Source organism: Pristis pectinata, chromosome 19 (genome assembly GCF_009764475.1).
Source record: "Pristis pectinata isolate sPriPec2 chromosome 19, sPriPec2.1.pri, whole genome shotgun sequence".
In the NCBI taxonomy this organism is placed as follows: domain Eukaryota; kingdom Metazoa; phylum Chordata; class Chondrichthyes; order Rhinopristiformes; family Pristidae; genus Pristis; species Pristis pectinata.
The window spans coordinates 37,448,167-37,469,838 of record NC_067423.1 but is presented as its reverse complement, the minus strand read 5'-3'; the positions used below and the strand labels follow the sequence as shown (position 1 = coordinate 37,469,838).

The window sequence follows — 21,672 nt, the reverse complement described above, 5'->3', positions numbered from 1 at the left end:
GAACTATTCCTGGACTTGGAGTTCGGGAATTTGCCACACACACATTTCGACTTTAGTTTTTGGGGTTAATGTTTAAGATCTAACATTTTTACTTCTAACATTCTAACATTTTTACTTTTATTCTTTCTTATTATCATAAGTAGTTATTAATAAAATAATTTTTAACACTTATACATGACTCGGTGTGTTTCTTTTGTTGCTGGTACATAACATTACTAAATTCTTATTAAAGAGTAAAAGTTAATTTGAGTAACCTACACATTTAATATTTATGACAACATACTGCTTCCACATCCCTTGATGTCTGTTCAAGTCCACAGCATTAAAACCTAAACCTTCTCGATGGAATTATTGTCAAAGACAAAACAAGTAGATATGTTTCTTCCTTCCACTTCTGTTCTCTAGCAGCCCACATCGATATATGCACAGATCGTCATAGTAACATATTGATATTTATATTTTCGACGTGCTCACCCATTTATTACTTCAGCATCTCATCACTCAAGCATTCAGGTTTCTATAAATATCATACTTCAGAATTCCTAAATTACCCCACACCAACCTATGAACACAATTACAGAGCAGCAGTTTACAAAATTAAATTTTTGGAAAGAATTAATTTTGAGTTTTTACTTCAGTTGTTCTGAAATAATAGTAATACAAGCAGTAAAATTACAACTGTTTCACAGATAAATCCAGTCATAGTTAAACATAAACACTATTGGCAGAACCACTTAACCATGTATCTTATATAACTACTTCAATAACAATTTACATGAACAAAATGGTACTTCATTTCTTTATGCAAGGAATTATATTGCAGCAGATGGATTTATTTGCATATAATTATCAGTTACAATACCATATTGTGAATTGGAATGAATTAGTCAAATTGGAATACAGATGATGTTAGCTTATTCTGTTGATGAGCGTTAATGCACTTATTTTGAGAGGTGTTGAATTTATGTGGTCTCCTAGTGGACCAGAACAAAGCACACAAGTTTCAAATCAAGGCAAAAATAAAACCGCATAATAGAACCATTTAAGTGACTGTGTATGCATGTTATGAAAATGATTAATAGACATGTATTAACAAGTGTTCAAATGATTCTTTGCATACAAATATCATCATTTTGGTTTATTTTTAAATTGTGTTCAAGGACATTTCAAGACATTCTGGCATTTTTGCAAAACCCAATTATTTTTTGTAAAAAGTTGCTATGAATTGAGCTACATTGCAGGCTGATGAAAGACTGGATAAATGAATTTAGTCAAAACTCAATGAGATGCATTAGATTGGGAAAGTTTCTTCAATATCTGATAAATGAAGGAAGAACCAGATGGAATCTTTAAGCCTATTTCCATTTACAAGAAGAGAAATATCAACTGTGGGTCACTTTGTGTCACTTTAACTTCTGGATGATGCAGGGTACGAAGGGATGCTTTACAATTGGAGAGGGTAACCTTTGATGAGACTTGAAGCTGTGGACCTGACTGGGCTCACAGTTGAACTTGAAAAATCCCATGATTTTGAAGACCACCGGGCAAGTTCTCCGTGACATCCTGACCAATGAATATCCCTGAATCATCAGTCAAGTACTGATTATTTGTCCATTATTCCCTTATTGTTCATGGGACCTTGCTGTGAGCAAAATTGCCAAGTTTTCTTTATGTTCAATACTCACTACACTTCAAAGTAACTCAGCCAATTATAATGTGTTTCTGGAAATCCAGTGGTTATAGAGGTGCAATATGAATATTTTTTTCTTTTTGAGTCTATTTGATCAATGTTTGAAATTCCATCCAGTTGAATTTAATAAAAAAATTACCTGATCAGTATCTCCAACTCAGCCATAGCTCCAAACGAATAGGTAAAAGATTCAATCACTGTTACCAGCAAGAAATATGGAAAGACTTTGTTGCAGTCATCAGTTTTTGGGCACTGCCCCAGAATTGCAGAAGAATTGATGGATATCAGGTGAGAAATACAAACTGCAGTTGTGGAACTCCTGTACAGAAAGAGGCCAAAGTGAAGATATTAAAGGGACAAAGGAATGAATGAGAAATAAAAACAGAAAACGCTGGAAATTTTCAACAGGTCAGGTAGAATCTGTGGAAAAGAAACAAAGTTAACGGTTCAGTCAGAAGAAGGGTCTTCAACCTGAAATGTTTAACCTCGGTTTCTCTTCCCAAAGAAGCATCCTGACCTGCTGAGCATTTGCAGCATTTTCTGTTTTTATTTTAGTTTTCCAGCATCTACAGTTTTTTTTTGATTTCTCAGTGGATGAGAAATGATGATTAAAAATGGTTGATTGACAATGGATTCAGGATTTCTTAACAGTGTGATTCTTTCAATGGATTATGTTAACTGCTATAAAAGCTATTTATGCTTCTACATAGAGGAGTACATTGATTCAAGGTAGATAACTTTAAGAAAAATGATTAACATTGGCTTTTGTAGATCAATTCACATTGGGATTCACCTCTTAAATGTCACTAATCTCTCTCTTTTATGTTTCCATTAGTAGGAAAGTCTAGGATCTGAGGGCACAGCCACAGAATCAAGGACGTCCCTTTAAAACTGAGATGAGGAGGTATTTCTTTCAGCCAGAGGATGGTGAGTCTGTGGAATTCACTGCCACAGTGGGCTGTAGAGTCATAGTTACTGGGTACATTTAGGGCAGAGATTGATAGATTCTTGATTGCTAAAGGGATTAAGGGTTAAGTGGAGAAGGCAGGAGAATAGGGTGGAAAAAATAATCAGCCATGACTGAATGCAGAGCAGACTCGATGGGCTGAATGGTCCGATTCTCTCCTATATCCTTATGGTCTTTTGGTCTCTCAGTGGCCCAAGATATCCACTTGGTTGTATCAAACTTGGTAACCAGTAGATTATAAAGAATGACTGTGTAAACTAAGAATGAGTATTTATTGTCCACATCTTGAGAATAATGTATTAGAATTTTATTAAATGGACTGCCTGCTGAACTCCAAGGAGTACAGCGACAATATTTGTATTGCCACCATATCTGTGAACAAAGCTAAGTTTCTTTGTGTCCATTAAATTGTGTACAATATCATTGTGGTTACATAATGGGGCTAATAATGCAAAGATGCTGACTGATAATGTAAAATGCCAAAGATAATAAAAATACAACAGGATGGTCTGTTCAGTTTAGACATCAAATTAAGAGATCCTGCCTTACCAGTAGTGCATGCTCACCAGAGGTAGGGACGCTGTAATAAACAGTAGTGGGAAGGGTTGGCTCCGGGAGTCCTCAATGTTGACTTAAGGTATTATGGCATCTCAAGGAGACCACCTGCTGATTTACACCCATCAGCTGACGATTTTGCACTCTTTCATACCAAACACCACATAGAGGCAGCAGTGAGGGTAGTCAGGACATAGACTGTATGCTGGTAAGATACACCAATCGGCTAACATGTAATTGAGCTGGCTGAGTCCTAATGAACATAGTTGTCAGATTGGGATTGGAATCAGATGTGAGACAACTAACACATTTGAATACATCCTCCCCAAGTGACTTCGCCAAGCATCTGTGTATAAGGTGACCTACTCATTGTCCCCGGGAAGACTATCACACTACCACCGCTGCTGGGGATAGATTAAGAAGAGCTATTGCATCACTTCACTGGCATCCATGAGTCATGGTGAACTATCGACAGCACAGGCAGAAACTTAATTTTTCATTATCTCTGGCAGGCATTTTTCTCACTCCTCCATCACCTTCATATGGGTTTAAACATCACAAAGTGCTGTGAGAGGATGCAAGAAGGTAGAATCTGGCTGACTGTGGCATCAAGAAGCCCTAAATAAACTAAATTCATTGAAGGTTCAAGGCAAAACACTTAAGTTGTTGTAATTATTACTGGCACAAAAAAAGATAGAAGTGCTTACTGGAGGCCCACCACTTCACTTCAAAATATCCTTGCAGGATTTCCTCAGACATGGGCCTAAATAAACTACATCATTATGCCAACTGATCTGAACTACATCATTATGCCAGCAGTGGGGATATGTGTGATGGTTGTACAGAATTTAGCACCAGGTACATTTCCTCAGCTTATATGAGCTCCATGCCTGTAGGTACCCAATCCAGCATCTGAGCTTGAACCAATAGTGCCAAGTGAAATGCGTTCCAGGTAAGAACAAGAACCAGCAAGACAGAGGCTAAACACCCTCTCTTGAGATTTAATGCTATCTTCATCATTACTGAATCCTTGACAATAAACTTCCTTGGAATAGCATTGACCAAAAAGATGATCGCACCAGTCACATGGATCCTATAGCAACAAGGAGGTCGAAAGCTGGGTATTCTGTGACAAATGGGTCACTTTTTTTGTCTCTTCAACCATAAAACAAGTCATGATGTAACTATTGCCTGGATAGGTGCAACTGGAGCACCAATCAGGAATGACAAAGTAGATTATTGATCATTCAACCAGTTAAGAAGTCATTGTGTCTAGCACTGGTGTACTGTGGTGTATCATGTGTCCAATGTGCAGGGTTTCACTTGGCCAAGTCTGCTTTGCCCAGAACCCCCCAAACCCATTCCCTTTAGTTTCTGGAAGGCAAGGGGAGTAGGTGTCACTATCATTTCCAAATTACCCACCCCCATCAGACATTTATCCATCTATTGTAGGTCTTTCATCATCACTTGTTCTAAATCCTAGAATTTCCCAACCTTTAGCACAATGGGGGTACCTTCATTACATCAACTGTAGCTTCTTCCAGATAAGGCTCACCACCAGTTTAGAAAGATAATGCAGGTGGATGATAGGGAGCAGCACTGGTGCCATAATCCAAGAAGATTTTTAAAATATTTAATCTATTCCAATGCCTGTGAAATATCTTCATTGTTTCTAACTGATGGTTCTTTACTATCACTTACCCAGATAAGTAAAGATGCAAAATGGCATCACAAAGCAATTTGGACTAATATGTGTGAAAGAAATCCGTGCTCTCCCTAGATATCAATATTATAACAACGTAAGATAAGTAACAGTAAACTCTTAATTGTTTGCTGTGGCACTTTTCTTCAACTCAGAAAGATAATTGCATTCATATGTCCATGTGTGGTGTGTGTCAACACTGTACTTTATCTACAGAGTCATCACTCCTCCGGGCCGTGCCATCTTCCCACAGCTACCATCGGGCAGTAGATTACAGAAGCTTGAAGTCCCACACCACCAGGTTCAAGAACAGCTACTTCTCTTCAACCAGTCGGTTCTTGAACCAAACCTGCACAACCCTAATCACTACTCAGTACAGCAACACTACGACCGCTTTGACCACTTTGCAACACAATGGATTTTTTTTAATGCTAATTGTGTTCTTTCTTGTTTAACTTTCTGTTTTTCTTGTGAATGCTGTGTCCCTGATGCTATGTGCCTGTGATGCTGCTGCAAGTATGTTTTTCATTGCACCTGTGCTTACATGTACTTGTGCACAGGACAATAAACTCGACTTTGACTCCATGCCTGCTCGACCTTACAGCCCTACTGTTTGCTCTTCCACCCTGATTCCATCCTTCCTTCATCATATTCCATAGGACTTGTCAGTAAGCTTCACAAGGGCTTCAGTATGGATCTTCCCACAAAATATTATTGATATTGGTTATACACTTATTTAGATTGCTAATATTACTCAAAGGAACAGAGATCGCCTATTGACAAAAAGATCATAGCGTTGTTACGACTGTGAGGAAGTTAATGAAAAAATCAAAAATAAGTGGCAGTGCTTGAAGTTTGAAATAAAAACAGAAATGCTGGGAAAATGCAACAGGTCAGGCAACATCTGTGGAGAGAGCTGAAGGTCTTTATCATTACATTTAAACACTTTTGTAGGTTAGAGGGTACTTATCCCTGTGTCCATTTGAACAGTATCTTAATAAAGAAAGGGATTAAGTTAAAGAAAATCCTTGACAATCAAGCTACTTTGATGTTTACCAAATGTTAATCATTTTGCTTTTACCTGATATGTCAAAAAATAAGGACCTGAAATGTTTCTATTTTACTTCATTTTGGAAAACTGTAAAGTTTTCACATCAACCTTTTAAAATCCAGGTCACAAACACTTTCCAATACTTCACAAACCAGTTTTTGGAATGAATGCACAGTTATCTTCCCAAATAACAACAGCAATTTGAGAGACGTAGGGGTACAGGTACGTGGTTCTCTGAAAGTGGTGACACAGGTAGACAGGGTGATGAAGAAGGCATTTGGCATGCTTGCTTTCATCAGTCGAGGCATTGAGTACAAGAGCTGGGATGGTTGTGTTTGCAACTGTACAGGTAATTGGTGAGACCACACTTGGAGTATTGTGCGCAGTTCTGGTCACCCAGCTATAGTCAGTAAGCTGGAAAGGGTGCAGAAAAGATTCACAAGGATGTTACCAGAACTGGAGGGCTTGAGCTATAAGGAGAGGTTGGATAGACTGGGACTCTTTCCCTGAAGCATAGGAGGCTGAGGGGTGACCTTATTGAAGTGTATAAAATCATGATGCAGATAGATAAGGTGAATGGTCATAGTCTTTTTCCCAGTATAGAGGAGACTAAAACTAGAGGACATAGGTTTAAGGTGAAAGGGGAAAGATTTAAAAGGGACCTGAGGGGCAAGCTTTTCATACAGAGGGTGGTGGGTAGATGGAATGAGCTGCCAGCAGAAGCTGTAAAAGACATTTGGACGGGTTACATGGATAGGAAAGGTTTAGAGGGATATGGGCCAAACACAGGCAAATGGGACTAGCTCAGGTAGAAAACTTGATTGGCATGGTCAACTTGGGTCAAAGGGCCTATGGTCTATGACTTCATTGCCAAATGTCCGAAGGTGCTTCACAGAAGCATTTTCAAGCAAATGAAAAGATAAATATCCTCTACCATCTTAACCCCTGTTCCATTTGATGATTTACAGCCGGCAAGACAAGGTGTAACATACGTAATCCCATTTTTACACAAACGAGGTTCCACTCTGTCCTCGAACACATGCAGCCAGTGTTACAGCCAGCGAATATCTGCTACTCGTGTGAACTCTGTGCTATTCTGAAATATTAGCAGGAAAGTAGTATGCTATTATGTCATTAAATAATTAATGGTTGTTCTAAACTGTGTGAGGAAAGAAATTGACTTACTAATCAAAACATTAAACTCCAAATCTCTCATGGCATTTCCAACAATTTTTTTTGTAGGGATGGGCAAATTTGAAATTTAAGCCACTTCTGGGGACTGCTTATGAGAAACTTGTTTTAATCAAACATAACCAGAGATTCAAGTCAAGACAAAAAGGCAATATTTCTCACTGTTTCTTCACCAGGGGCTATTGTGTATCATTGGGATATAGGAATAAAGATTATTATTCAATCATTTTCTTTATTGGTATTTCCTCATTTGTATCTAAATTTAGAGGATATGGTTTAGAAGAAGGGGTAAGAGGCTTAGAGGGAATATGAGGAATATCTATTTCACCCAGAGAGTGGTGGAGGCAGCTACTCTCACAACATATAAGAAGTATTCAAACAAGCAACTGAATTGTCAAAGTTTAGAAGGTTACAGACCAAGTGTTGGTAAATGGGATTAATGTAGATGTGTACTTGATGTTCAACATGGACATGATGGGCTGAAAGGCCTGTTTCTGTGTTGCATGATTCTATGAGTCTATGACTTAGATCATGACTAATCTGCTTATCTCTATTTATTCTGCTTGGTTCTATAATTCTGAATATTCTTGCCCACAAGAATGTGTTAAATGCAGTTCTGATGTTTCCAAGTAAGCCTCAAATTTCAAGGAAAATTACTTCCAGATTTCCACTCTTTCATGTGAGGAAATGCTGCCTTATATTCCTGTTGGATGTACCAGCTCTAACTTTAGGGATATAACCTTTTCTTCTGGACTTCCCTATTGGAGAAATTTATGGGACTGAAGGAGGAATCAATAACCTGCACTTCGATGTTTTGAAAGAGGTGGCTATGGACATAATGATGCACTGTTAGTCATCTTCCAGAATTCCAGATATTCTGCAATGATTTCCACAGATTGGAAACGGGCAAATGTGATGCCATTATTTTAAGGAAACAGTGAGAGAAAAATGGAGAATGACAGACCAGCAGTAGGGAAGATGCTGAAATCTATTTTTAACAAAGTGGTAGCAGAACATTTAGAAAATAATAATCGGATTGGGCAGAGTCCACTTGGATGGATGGAATAGAAATCCTGTTTGACAAATCTATTGAGTCCTTTTGACAATTGTAAGTAGCAGGATAAATATGGAAAGAACTATCGATGTGGTATACTTGGATATTCAGGATATTCAGAAAGGTGCCACACATGAGGCTTTTAAAAAGTAATAAGTGCATATTGTATTAGAGATAATATATAGATTTGGTAATGGTCAGAATTTGAGAAGTAGGAATAAATGGGTCATTTTCAGGATGGGAGGACTACAACTAGTAAGCTACTGCTCACGGTGACATCAATGAGTTAGATCATTGTCCAAATGATTTGGATCATTTGGACAATGCCTTAGATCCAAATTCCTTGGATCAAGGATCAAGGCATGATAGCGTAGCAGTTGGCATGATGTTATTACAGTACCGGCGATCGGGGTTCAATTCCCATCGCTGTCTGTAAGGAGTTTTTATGTGCTCCCTGTGTCTGCGTGGGTTTCCTCCAGGTGCTCCAGTTTCCTCCCACATTCCAAAGACGTACGGGGAGATTAAACGCGGGTGACTCGTTCTGCCCATTTATAAACTATAGTAGATCCAAGGCTACTGATGCTACAAAGCTGGGTGGCATTGTGAATTGTGCAGAGGATTCAAAGAGGGCAGGTTCAGTGAAAGAGCAGGAACGTGGCAAATGGAACATGACAATGGAACAATGTGAGATCATCAGCTCTGGCAGAAAGAAATAAAAACCTGAGGATGTTTTCAAATGTTGAGAGATTGAAAAGTGTTGCTGCTAAGAGGGGCCTTGTGCGTAAATGCTAAAGCCGACATGCAGTTGCATATCTTATATAGGAGGGGCAGTGTGGGTCAGCAACAGATACTGGCAGTCAAGTAGGAAGTGAATCTGGAAAGCATTGGAGAATGGCTCACCATGGAATGAGAGAAGAGATCTAGTTTTAACAGTTAGGAAGGCAAATGATATGTTGGCCTTTATTGCAATGTTTAAGTTATGTTTTTTCTTGTGAACGCTGCTTATCTAATGCTATGTGCCTGTGATGCTGCTGCAAGTAAGCTTTTCATTACATCTGTGCGTACATGTACTTGTGTATATGACAATAAACTCGACTTTATCTTTGCAGGAGGATTTGAGGAAAAGATTAGAAATATCTTAGTGAAATTAATATGGCCTTGGCAAGACCTTACTGTTATGTGTGGACCCCCTACCCAAAGGAACAATAGGAGAGAGTGCAATAAAAGTTCATGAGATTGATTTAAAAAATGGGCTCAACGATAATGCCATGAGGAGAGATTGGACGAATGAAAGGTGATCTCCTTGAAACATTTAAAATTCTTATAGGGCTGGGCAGGACAGATGCAGGGATGATGTTCACCTTGACTGGGGTGTCAAGTATCAGGGAATACAGTCTCAAAATAAAGATAAGAAGTTTCTTCACCCAGAGGGAATTGAATCTTTGGAATTCTCTGCCTGAAGTGACTGTGGGTACTCAGTCACTGAGTGAAGACAGATCAATAGGTTTTTAGATGTTAAGAAAAGTGGCACTGAGTTAAAAGATCAGCTATGATCTTATTGAATAGCAGAGCAGGCATGATGGGCTGAATGGCTTGTTCCTGCTTCTATTTCTAATGCTCCTGTGTTCAATAATATTTACTGTGGATTTAACCAGACCATCAGCAAAGTTTGCTGTACAGCTCTCTATTCCTTTGTCTAAGCCATTTATAAACATAGTGAAAAGCCTCTGTATAATTATTCAATATGTTACTAAAGAATGCAATGCGAGCACATGTTTAAATGTCACAGTGGGTGGATCATTAAACAGTTGACAATTTGCAGATGATGCAGATCTTAGAGATAATGGTTGCTTTTCTGCATGCCAGGAGTGCTTTCAAATTGAAGAACGTTAGTCATACCATGAAATATGATCAGAAAAAAGAAATTAAATTGAATATCTACATTTGTACAAACTGAAGTGTTAACTTGTATACTTGTTTTATTGACCCAACTTTTCAATTGTTTTCCTGGTCATATTCCATTTTCCCTTAGCTTGAGCTTAATCAAATACTACTGGTCAATACTAACCTGCATCAAGTGTCCTAAATCCTGGAACACACTGACCTACTCCATCAACTGTTAGAGTGGGTGGTATAGGCCATTCCACGTACTGCCAGAGAGTGGGTGGTTATAGGCCATTCCACGCACTGTCAGAGAGTGGGTGGTTATGGACCACTCCGCACACTGTCAGAGAGTGGGTGGTTATGGACCACTCCGCACACTGTCAGAGAGTGGGAGGTTATGGACCACTCTGCACACTGTCAGAGAGTGGGAGGTTATGGACCACTCTGCACACTGTCAGAGAGTGGGTGGTTATGGACCACTCTGCACACTGTCAGAGAGTGGGAGGTTATGGACCACTCTGCACACTGTCAGAGAGGTGGGAGGTTATGGACCACTCCATCCACAGGCTCCACAGATTATCCCACCAATGGCTAACCATATTTCCTGGTTTGATAATCTCTTTGTTTTAATTTCTTTGTTGTTTAAATTCTCTCATACCTTTTCCCTCTTTGCCATCCTGTGACTGTAATCAGTTGTATAGGTCCTGAAATTCTGATGCCTCATCCTGAAACCCTCTGCCTTGATATCTGCCTTCTCACTAAGAGACCCTTCAAAATAAAAGCCTTTTAAAATCGTCTCTTCTAATGTTTCCTTATACACTTCAGTCTTCGTGGTTGACTAGTTATTCTTATGCAAACCACCTTGAGGTGTTTTCCTACATTCAGGTGGTCTGTTAAGCACAAATTGGTGCTTGGTAAATAGTAATAAAGATGGCAAAATAAAAACTGAACCTTGCAATTGGATACATTAAACAGTGATTCCGAGAAATATATTTCTCATCATAGAGCTTGAACATAAATTCTTCTTCATTGCAAAGTGAGTGTTTCCAGCAATTCCTATCCTTGCTTGAACAAAATATGACTTGAATTATTGGCATAATTGGTATGAAGGACAAAAGTGAGATGGTTGTGATAATTAAAAACGGAAAAGACCAAGCAACAATGTGACATGTGAAAAGGCAATAACCCATACATAGATACACACTCAAAGGGACTTTCTTATTGTTTTAGTTTCATTGAATAATACATACCCTTCATAGGAGATTGTCAAACCTGCCACTGGAGTTTTCCTGCACCCATAGCAAAAAAATAAAATATGGAACATCCAGGCAGCAAGAGCAGACCCAATCCACAGCTTAGCAGCTCCAGTCACACTTAACTTGAACCTCTTCATCACAAGTCCTCCACTAAAAATCCCAATCGCCACAGGAGGAACATTAACAATCCTGAAATAAGACATTTGATGTTAGAACCACATTCTTCCAATCTTTACTTTTTTACTTCTTTTGACACAGAGGGAGGCCAATTGGCCCATCAGGTCTACGCCCAGCTCCCAACGGAGCCATCCCATCCGTCCGAGTCCCTCCTCTTCCTTTCTGGAGATTTGGGCCCTTACACCGTTCCTTCATTTTCTCCCAGCCAGAGCTGATGTGAAGGTCTATAACAGAGATGTTTAGGAAGAATAGTAACAGGTAGATGGGGTTTCTGTGATCTGCCTTATCGTTTACTATCCCTTGAAGTGAATAGATGAGAAATTGTGGGTTATCAAGGTCAGAATAATGGTCATTGCTTATTTCAAGGGAGAAGAAAATAACATTTAATACTTCATTCCCATTAATTTCATCCAGTTATCAGTGAGCTTGGATTGTATTTTTCCTGTATCATTAACATCTGAATCAAACACTTACCATCATTATTCCATTGAGTTCCAATCCGATGAGATGCACATTACTTCTCAAAAACAATAGTTCTGCTTACAGCCAATAATTGTGTTTTCAGCTGCTTTTTACCTGACAGTCACTGAAGTAGCGAAAATGGATTAGCACTCATTTACTCAAAACTATTGCATGTTATACATTCTGATAAGTTGAAATATTTTATTCATACCCATCGGCCACATGTCAATACCTTAAACTAATGGAGCATTCAGCTGAGTTAATAATCAGATATTTTTCATTGCTGTCGAAAATGCTAAGAACAGGTCAGCAGGTCAGGCAGCCTCTGTGGTAAGGGAACTAGAGTTAATGCTTCAGCTCGAAGCTGATAGGCCATTGTCCTGAAATGTTAACTTTGTTTCTCTCTCCTCAGCTGCTGCCTCACCTGCTGAGTGTTTTGCAGAACTTTCTGTTTTTATTTAAGATCTCCAGATTCTGCATTTTTTTTTTATTTTCGCACATGACAATAATAGCATCAATTCAAATTCTGTTCCCTACAAACTTTTGAAAGTGGTGAACATCAGAATTGCATTATCACCATAAATTTTCACTAGAATGAAACCTATTCACCAACATTTAATAATATGAACAAAAGCAATAAAGTAAAAGGCAAAGCAGCCATATATATAAACAGATGGTAAAAATTCAATGGATATTTAAAAAGGTTAGCAAGTGAGCACTGATGCTACAGAAAGTGAGTAGGTGAATTAATAATGGAAAACAAGGAGATGGCAGATGAATTAAAACAGGTATTTTGCATCAGTCTTCACTACAGAGGATTCAAGTAACATTCCAGAAATAGATGCAAATTGGGAATTGGAAGGGAGGGAGGAACCTTGGAAAATTGCAGTCACTTGGGAAGCAGTACTGAACAAGTGGTTGGAGTTGCAGGCTAACAAGTTTCCAAGTATTGATGGACTTCATCTTGGGTTCTTAAACTAGGGAGAAAGACTAGGAAGAAAGTTAGTGCATTGGTTTTAATTTTCCAAAATTCCCAAGATTCTGGAGAGATTTTCATGAGATTAGAAAATAACAAATATAACTCCTTTATTCCAAAAGGGAAGGAGACAGAAGACAGGAAGCTACAGTACAATTACCTGAACATCTGTGACAGGGAAGACCTTAGAAGCTACTATTAAGACTTTATGACAGGACACTTAGAAAAATTCAAGGTAATCAGGCAGAATCAACCCCGGTTTTTGTGAAACTGAAATCATCTTTGACCAATTTATTGGAGTCCTTTGATAAAGTAGCTTGTGCTGTGGATCAAGGGAAACTAATGGATGTACCATAATAGACCTCCAGAAAGCATTTAATAAGGTACTGCATCGAAATAAAAGCTCATGGTACAGGAGGCAACATGTTGTTTTGGACAGAAGGTTGGCAGGCAACAGGAAACCGAGATAGACATGCCTACCCTGAAGAAGTTTTCCTCCTCTCTTCGACAGGAGTTCTTGTGAGGTCCTCTCTCACTGTCCCCCTCTGTGATCTCTGCTGCTCTTCAGCTCTTCAACCATGTGACTCACCTATCACCTGCCTGCCTGTGCTCCTGTCCCTCCCCCGACCTTCTTATTCTGGGCTTCTGCCCTCTTCCTTTCCAGTCCTGATGAAGGGTTCTCGACAGAAACGTCGACTGTTTATTTCTCTCCATAGATGTTGCCTGAACCCGTTTGAGTTCCTCCAGCATTTTGCATGTGTTGCTCCAGATTCCAGCATCTGCAGAATCTCTTGTATCTCCATAAATGGATCTTTTTCTGATTGACAAGATGTAATGAGTGGTCCTGCCACAGGGATCAGTGCTGGGACCTCAGCATTTTAAATATATACAAATGATTTGGGATGAAGGCACTGAATGCAGCGTTGGCAAAATTGGTGATAGCACAAACCTTTGAAGGAGAGTAAGTTATGAAGAGGACACAAGAGGATACAGGTTAAGTGAGTGGGCAAAGACCTTGCTAATGGAATACAAGTGTGGGAAGCTCTCCAGTTTGGCAGGAACAACAAAAAACAAGCATGTTATCTAAATGATGAGAGATTGTAGAGATGCAGAGTGATCTGGGTGTTGTGGTGCATGTGTCACAAAGGACTAGTAGGCAGAGATGGCACAATACAAGGAAAACTAATAGAATGTTATACTTCATTGCTATGGGGACTATGGAGGTTATCCTTCAGTTAGACAAGGCATTGGTCTACAAATTGTACACATGTGGAGTACTGTGTAAAGTATGGGTCTCCTTATTTAAGGAAGGATATTAGTGCACCTAGAAGTAATTCAGAGAAGGTTTGCTGACTAATAGCTGGCATATGTGAGTTGACCTGTGAGGAAAGGTTGGACAGGCTTGACATCTACCCACTGGAGTTTAGAAGAATGAGACGTGACTTAATTGAAACATATAAAACCCTGGAGGGTCTTGATAAGGTGGGTGTGGAGAGGATCGCATGTGGGAAAATCTAGAACTAGAGTTCACTGTTTAAAGTAAAACAGATGAGGTGATTTTTTTTCTCAGTAGTTTGTGAATCTTTGGAATTCTTTCCTCAAAGAACATGGAAAACAGTCTACGAATATTTTTAAGGCAGGGGTAGATAGATACTTGATAAGCGAGGGGGTATGCAATTGATGCTAAAATAAAATCAGCCATGAATTATTACATGCCAACAAAAAACAAACTGCTGGAGGAACTCAGCAGTTAAGCAGCACCTGTGGAGACAAAGAGATGGTCGACGTTTTGGGTCAAGACCCTGGCATCAGGACTTATTAACTGCTAGAGCAGACTAGAGGGCTGAATGGTCCACTTCTCCCCCTGGTCCATCTATTCATTGGTAACTTTTCAAAATGCTTTTAAACGTAGACCTTTCTTAATCAAAGCATTTTTGAGATGCTAATGGTTGAATGTCAAACATTTATATATTGCACAGTTTATGGTCTTCAGCGGGAAAACAGGATGAAGTTGGTGCAATCAAATGAGGAGGATGTATCAATGACATTGTCATTCCTGTGATTTTTGTACTTTGAAATACAAGGGTCTTAGAGCAGACTGTGCAATTTGCAAGAAGCTGTGGACAGCACTGTACTACATTACAAAGAGTAGGTTATAGATAGCTTGCAAAGTAACTGCAGACAGAATTGATTACCCGTAGTGAGTCAGACTGAAGCATACTTGAGTGGACATCGCAGTTACAGTTAAGGGTCACAGCTGTTTAAAGTCTGAAGTTTCAAGGTCATATCTGTGGACAACAATTTGGAGTATTTTACATCATATAAAATTTAGTAGTTTCATACATCTTATCTCATATTAGTTTGTAGTGATTTGGTATATATTATTTTAACCACGGTGTTTATGCAATCTTAATAACCCTTTAAGAGAGTTTATGGTGGGGCTCTTCTGTGAATCTTGATTAGTTTCGCCCTCCCTGGATTGGTTCAGGCTCACTCCAGAGCACAGGTATAAAAGAAAAACCACTACAAATAAAAGGATGTGCAGGTAAGTTGGATGAAATAGGGGGACACCTGAATGAAACATAAATGCTAGTATAGACTATTAGGGCAGAATGGTTGAATGAGGTTGTTCTTGACATTTAAATCTTGGATTATAGTATATTGTTTCTGAGTGCTTGCAGAGTGCATACGTTCAGATTCTCTATTTTCCTCTCCAGAAATGGGGACCAGGCTGCAATTTTAAACAAATCTCCAATTGCGTGGAGATACCATATTTTGCCTCCGACCTGACCTCCGACAACTGCATCTTTATCTGGGATATGACTCCAACCATTGGAGCATTTTGCCTTCGGCGACCATTGACTTACCCAATAGAGTTCTCCAATGAAGTTATAAGGCTCCACTTCTGGCACTAAGTCTCATGTAACAGGAAGTGGAGTGGAGTCATGGACATGGGATTCAGTACTGGTTCAGCTGCAGCACACTGAGTGAGAAGGTTATTGGTTTAAATATTGCCGGAAGAATATGACTTTGTGATCTAGACAGATGTTTCACTGAGGGAGAGTTATACTTTTGCGGAAGTGGTGTCTTTTGGATGATACATTAAACCTGTCCTTGCAGGTAAAGTATCCTATGACGTGGTTTCAAAACAAAGCAGAAGGGTTCTTTCTGGTGTGTGGCCGTTATTTATTCCTCAGCTAATACCAATAAAATAGATTGACTGGTAATTACTTTGCTGTCCTTCAGACCATGCTGTGTGTAAATAGGTTCCAACATTTCCTAGAGACAAAAGACACTGCAGATGCTGGAACCTGGAGCAACAAGCAATCTGCTGGAGGAACTCAGCGGGTCGAGCAGCATCTGTGGGGTGCCACCTCCCCTCTCTACTCTCAGTCCTGATGCAGGGTTTTGACCCGATATGTCAGCAATTCCTCTCTCCCCACAGATGCTGCTCGACCCATTAAGTTCCTCCAGCAGATTGCTCGTTGCTCCAATGTTTCTTGGATGAGAAGAATGATTTCTCTTCAAACATGCTTCTTCAATTGCATCCAGAGAAAAGAAACTAAGTAGATAAGTCTTTCTTTCTTTGCATTTCCTGTTTTCCTGGCCATTGGAATACTCCAGCTATGCCGTTGCCTGTTAAGACTCACTGATTGCAGTGGGCAGATCATCATCTATACATGTCAAACGTCATTTGGGCATAACACCGAATGGAAAATCTCCTGTAGCTGACTGTGAACCATAAACCAAACCAAGTGATTCCTTCCCTCTTAAAATTAGTGGAAGAAAATTCTGGGGAATTCTGTTAGGAAGATAGGAAACTCAGAGAGGAGCCTGAGCTTGTTTCCCCTGAAGCAAAGGAAGCTGAGGGGTGGCGTGACAAAAGTATATTAGGTTATGAGGGGCATAGATAATGTAGACATAGATAAAGTAATTTTTTACACAAAGAGTGGTTGACATCTGGAACACCCTGTCAAAGGAAGTGGTAGAATCGAATACAATTACAACATTCTAAAGGTATATAGACAGACATTTAAATAGGCAAGAAATGGCCCTAATGTGGGCATATGGCATTAATGCAGATGGGCAAAAGGGTCGGCATGGACGTGGTGGGCAGAAGGGCCTGTTTCTGCACTATATGGCTCTGTGATCCTATGAGTCTCTCAAGATAATTCCACCATTCAGACTTTCCTCTTTGCCCAGTATTCAACGAAAAAGCCACAATGGCAAAAATATAAACCCTAAACCCCAGTGACTTTGAGACTAATGACGTTTTTTCTAACTGAACATTTTTCCAGTGAGCACTATTTAATTCCAAACCTCCTACCAAGTGGAACTCAAATAAATCAGTGAAAGTAAAATACAAACCTACTAATAGATTGGCTCTCGATGCAGTGTGTCCATACTGTTGTTCAATAACTTGGGCTTGTAAGTTAATTTTCCAATCACGCTGTTGACTTGAAGCACACTTAGTAGCAAAATCAGAAAATAGATTGGATTGCAAATCAGGCTCTTCACAGATGGCAAGAAATCTGCAAAACAGAAAGAAATGTTTTACCCTTCATATAAAAATTTGAAGTATAATTTGCAATTGTCATGGAAACAAAACACCTATTTTTTGAGAAAGAGTGATTTATGTTAGAAGTTGAAAGACAAAATAAATTGACAATGCATGTTCAGATCTAAAATCTTTCTCACTAAACTGATGTACATGTTGCTTGCTATCAAGAAAAATTTCAGCTTTAATGTTTTGAAGTAGGTGGATGAGGAACTGACAAAAGTTTGAATAATAAAGTAAATCTTTTCCCAAGTTTAATTTAAAATACCTTGGACAAAATAAAACAAAGCTTGTCACAAATCATAAAAAAGGCAACTGTGATGAACCTAAAATGGTCTTGATTTTCCGGAGAATTATCTGCTGTTTTCCATGGATCTGATGATTTTTGCCCATGCGGCTTCCGCAATTGCGCAGGCTTACCTGGGAATCTTAAATCCCTGAGATATCCTTCCTATTGCCATTCCTACTGCACTATACTGTTGGACCCCCTGAAGAGTCCAGTGATGGAGCACCATGTTCCTGTGCTGGGAAATCCGTTCAATAGGTCCATTTATTTCAAAGAAGAGGACTGGCTGTGAGGGGGAGGGTAATCATTTCTGCGGGCAAGGCTTGTTATTTTACGAGCGGCAGGTCTCTTCAGTCAAGTTGGAGCCAGCTTCTCAGACCAGGTTGCTTCTTGGAAGATCTTCTTCAGTTAAAAGCCAACCTGGAAGGTAATGAGAGTGGCAAATACAGATTGCTCACCATTCCCAGAAGATCTTGAGTCTTAACCTTGCCTGACCATGCGCATGAAGGTACATGGAGCATGGAGATGTGGATGACCAAGGAAGTGACAGATTGCCTCAAAGGAATGCTGATAAATGTTCACAACCAATAAAAGCAAGAAAATCTATTGGTACTTGCTGAGCTGAGCGTTATGGATTTAGTGCTGGTGAAAGCAGCACTAATATTGGCACTAGCATTTGTAATGCAGGGTGAAATTATGGGGTTCTGCATTCTGTGGTCTAGCATGTTTCAAATCTGTAGTACAGATCCATACTAATTAACTAATTCTAACTAAGATCTAAAATTAACTAAGATCTATAACTAATCAATAGCTAATTAATCTACCAGTGCAACTTTTGCAATCTCAGCTAACAGCAAACTCAGCCGACAGCATTGCTGACTTACTGAAACATTGGGTTACGGACAGTTCTTGGAATCCTCCAGCTTCCATTTCAATAACTGTCCCACCAGATAAACAGTTCTCCTGCTCAGAGGAAGATGATCAGGAGCAACTGTCAGATCCCAAGGGTGCTGGACTAGAGAGTTTTCAACCTGTAGTATGTTCAGATTAAGTCATCTCAGACTTGCACCAAACCATTACAAGGAGTCTTAAAAAAAAAGAGGGAAGCAAACTCACTGGGTCTGGGCATTATTGACAAAACCAGCAGTGGCTTGTTGACCATTGCTATGTATCTGGAGTCACATGTCGGCCTGGCCAGGGAGGGAGGGAAGATTTCCTTTCTTGAAGGACAACAATGAACCAGATGGGTTTTTAACATCAGAGTTTTACTAACTTCATTTTATTCAAGATTATTAAATGAATTTAAATTCTGTGGCTGCTTTGTGGGACTTGAGCGGAGGTCTCTGCAGTTATGAATTCAGTGACTCAGCCACTACACCTCCACCATTCATATCAAGTGTAAATGGGAGAGGTAGAAGCGGCTGATTAAGTAAATATTGAGGAATTATCTGAAAGCAGGAGGGCAGAGACTGGATAGGCTGGGTTTGTTTTCCTTGGAGTGGAGAAGGTTGAGGGGCATTGAAGCCAAGGACTGGACAGTGGGATAGACGATGGAGGAGAGGTGTAGATGGAGATTGAAGTAGGGGTTGGCAAATTGAAGTACTGGCACATTGGGGTTGCTGCTCAGTTGGTAGAGGAAGGGAATAGGCCGACATTGGCGTTGGAGGTGGTGGGGGAAAGCAGTGCACTGAAGGTGAAAGAGTGCAGGGCAGGTAAGGGATAAGACCAGTTGGAAAGATCCAGTTGTCCCAGGAGTGACCAATGATGATCACTGCCAGAACAGTTAATCCAAGAAACTCAGCAGGAGCATTGAAAAGGAGCTTTACCGAGGGCTAGTCATCATCACGTGCACCCTGAGTCTTGATGCAGGGTTTCGACCTGAAATGTCGACAATTCCTTTCCCCATACAGATGCCACTCAACCTGCTGATTTCCTCCAGCAGTTTCTTTCTCCAGATTCCAGCATCTGCAGTCTCTTGTTTCTCCATATCTAATCCTGATGTGGAGATTGCACTTGGGCATAAACAGTGAGTCATGCTTGGAGGTAGCCCATGGAGGCTCCAGAGTGATACAAAATGACCTCGTAGTGATCATTCTCATGTTTCATGATAGAAAACGTAAGACTCACCACCATATTTTCAGTTGGATAGCTTTGAAAAACCAATAATATTTTGATTGAATTTCTAGTTTGCTGTATAAAAGATCAGTGCTACACAGATATCTTTGACACAGGTATACCTGATAGATGTTGCAATTATACTGTGCTATGCAAATATTTTCCTCAGACAGTACATTGTATGAAATAGTTATACTGCACAGGTACAGAAAACAGGTAATTTAAGACTACACAGAAGCTTACATTAACCTTTCTGGTTAGGTCTAGTTTAGTTTATTTTTTATTTGTTCACTTTCAAACAGTTATGGTCCTTGAACTCAACAATTAAACAGAACACGTTTACCTTAAAAAAAAAAGAGAAAATACTGGAAGCACTCAGCAAGTCAGGCAATATTTGTGGGAAGGAAACAGATTTAATGTTTCAGGTCAGAGACCCTTCATCAGAAGCTCTCGTCACATAAGGTGCCTGAGCTGTTGAGTGTATCCAGCATTTAATGTTTTTATTTCAGATTTCCACCATTTTGAGTATTTTTTCAAAGTTTTTATTTACTCCAGTTAATTTGTCTTCAGTCCACCTAAATTTTGAATTAGATTGCTTGAATTTTAAATTGTATCCCTGTAATTATGTCTAATGATAAAATTTTAAATGCAGATCACTTCATGTCTATTCTCATATCTCAAATTACAACGTAAAATTCCCACTAAGACAGGGAAAAGCTGCCAAGCAGAACTCAACAGAGAACTCATTGTGGTCTTTCCATCGATTATCATTAGGTGAGGTAGGCTGCCTGTAGTGAGTCAGTATCAGGTGTAAATTAATATTATTGCTAGATATGAAAAACTTAAAACACATGAGCTTACTACTCCAGATACGATTGTTACTTTTAGTTTACGATATGATAATGCACATTAGCCTAGGAAAGTGGATTGGGGTCCTGAGCCAATTATGACAGTTATAATATATTAACAATCTTGTGTAACAACATGCATTTCCTGTAATTGTTGCTTAACCTGTAACACTTTGAAAGCAATGTTCCTTTTGTACCTTCTGTCCTCATGGCAGGCAACTGCATGAGGAATCACGTTCACAAAGAACTCCTGAGGATGTCACAAATTCCTTGACAATCAGTAGTTTAACTTTGAAACAGTTACTATTATTCTGCTGTTGAATATGACAGCACTTGGGCTCGGTAGGAATGGAGTTTGGCATCTCATAAACCTAATTTCACCAGCTTTTCTTATCAAAGATGAGGACCAGATATATTATGATCGGAGCAATTTACTAAACCTGCTGCTGTCAGCCATGATTGAAGGGCACTTGCCTTTTGTCATTGCTGCAAACTTAGTTGACCCAAAGGTGTTTGACCAGCATCACCATGGTTGTCTTCCTTGTCCTGATTCATGGAACCCCTTTGTCTTTTCCTTCCTTCACCCTCTCTCGGCATGGTTTTTGGAAAGAAGCAAATTGGTATCGCAGCAAGAACGGATATCACTCCGACTAGTAAAAAGCCAAGCCACCAAGCACCGACCAACGACTATCCTTGGGAGTAATTGTTAGACTGTCTGTAAAAAAACAGATTCACATCTCCAGTGAAATTCCGCATAGAATGATAGAAACCAGTTACTTTCCTTCCACATTGAAGAAGACTAAAAGGATGGAATAAAACTGCTCAATGCAACTTGCTTCCTAACTGCATTCCTGCTCTTCATCATAAATATAAACATTATAAATCCGAATATTTATTTCT

General features: G+C 39.4%; 1 pseudogene; it reads right to left on the bottom strand.

The window, feature by feature from the left end:
* LOC127580581 (solute carrier organic anion transporter family member 1C1-like) overlaps positions 1-21,672 on the bottom strand; it is a 41,576-nt pseudogene that overhangs the window by 12,578 nt on the left and 7,326 nt on the right.